At 36.6% G+C, this 2,012-nt stretch overlaps 1 protein-coding gene across 1 annotated transcript in view; it reads right to left on the bottom strand.

Annotated features, from left to right (window-relative positions):
- Positions 1-2,012, bottom strand: part of LOC106883609 (mitochondrial outer membrane protein SLC25A46) — a 17,227-nt gene that overhangs the window by 1,249 nt on the left and 13,966 nt on the right. The gene's annotated exons all lie outside the window — the stretch shown is intronic.

Below are 2,012 nucleotides of genomic sequence, written 5' to 3'. Positions count from 1 at the left end.
TATATATATATATATATATATATATATATATATATATATCATCATTGTTTAATATCTGTTTTCCCATGCTGGCATATGTTGGATGGTTTGACAGGAACCATCGACCTAATGTGCTGCACCAAGCTCCAATATCTCTCCTTTGGCACAGCTTCTACAACTGGATGCCCTTCCAATCACTGACCAGTGTACTGGATGCTTTTTTATTTTTTGTGGCACTGGCATTAACAAGATCCCCAAGTACTCACAAGACAAGACCTCCTCAACTGAGTAGAGTGTAGTATTGGAAGAAGTGAAAATATGATGGAGGGACTGCAACAGGTCTCTTGCTGCAGAGGAGAATTAGGCTTCACCAGCTGGAAAGAGAGATGAAGGGAGCATACCCTCATGGTACAAGGTGAATGTAAGAACGACTAAGAACAGAGGAAATGGAGAGGGGTGGGTGAGCAGGTAAGTTTGTGAAACTATGATGTGATTTGAGATGGGGATGGAGTTGGATGCAGTGAATATCAGTTTGGGGAAGGAGAAATGAAGGTAATGGGAGTGGGTCAGGGAGAAGGAGGAGATGAAGAATAGTAATTAGGATATTGACATCACATGATAGTCATTCTAGCGGTATCCTCTGTTTCCTATTCCCCATGGAAACATGTCTGGCCATGAGCAAGTACCGTATTTTCCAGCATACAAAGTCAACTTTATCAGACCAAGTTACACAGCCAAAAATAAGTTGGTCAACTTACACACCAAGAAACTTCGGAGAACCAAAAATTCCATGTAAAACAGAGCAGGATTTGGAAAGATAGTGACAATGTTTGAATGTCTACACTATATACAATGTCGACTTGTATGTCAGAAAATACAATATCTTTACTCACACCATGGATATCACAAGTAATCTAGATCAGTGTTTCTCAACCATATTTTTAACTATGGACCCCTTAAATTTCTATTTTACTTAGATGGACCCACCTATCGATTTGATGTTTTAAAAAATCCTATTATAGTTTTATAATTAAATATTATTAGGAATTGTATAAAAAAATTGTTTAAAATATTTTGTGTACTGTAGAAGTACAACAAATTTATTGCACATAGATTTCAACAACAAAATTTTATACAGACCCCCCAGTTGAGAACCCCAGAAATATAGCATTGATTCCACTCACAGTATTTTCCAGAATACAAGTTGAAATTTTCAGAGAAAAATTTACAACCCAAAATAGTAGGTCAACTTATACACAAAGATGACTTTGGGGGAAGCAAAGATTCCTTGTGAAATACAGCAGGATTTGAAAAGATAGTTATGCTATATATACAACATTGACTTGTATGCAAGAAAATACAATATTTTTACTCACGCCATGAATATCACAACAAATAGCCTAGATGATATAGGTATATACATAGAAGTTCAATATTGATTGCACACACTACTTTCCAGCATGGCTAAAAACAAAGGTAGGTCAATTTATATAGCAAGATGACTTTGGAAGACCAGAAATTCCATGTAAAATGCAGCGGGAATTAGAAGAACAGAGATGATGTCTGAATGTTTACACTATATACAATGACTTGTATGCCAGAAAATTCAGTATTACCTTGCTTGGAAACAAGTAAGGGTTGACTACAGGAAGGAGTTCAAGCAATAGAAATGAATTCTGTCTGACCAAAGCAAGCATGTAAACATGAATGTTAGTGATGATGATGATGATGACAAATATCAACATCCAACTCCACATAACTCTTAATAGGATCTGGAAGGTGGGATGAAGTTGTTTGACCTCTGATCAACAAAAGGATTCTAGTCTGAAGCAGTTCATTATACACACATGTGTATAAGGGATGACCACTGGGTGGACATCCAATATGCTAGAAAGAGGTCATCAATGACCCAACCACAAAGAAAAATAATGCTCTCCAGAAAAATCTGGAGAACATTATTTTTCTTTGTGATTGGGTCGTTGATGACCTCTTTCTAGCATATTGGATGTCCACCTAGTGGTCATCCCTTATAC

The sequence above is a fragment of the Octopus bimaculoides genome, chromosome 12 (genome assembly GCF_001194135.2).
Source record: "Octopus bimaculoides isolate UCB-OBI-ISO-001 chromosome 12, ASM119413v2, whole genome shotgun sequence".
NCBI lineage: Eukaryota > Metazoa > Mollusca > Cephalopoda > Octopoda > Octopodidae > Octopus > Octopus bimaculoides.
The sequence above is the reverse complement of the archived record's forward strand: the minus strand, read 5'-3'. Positions and strand labels throughout refer to the sequence as shown.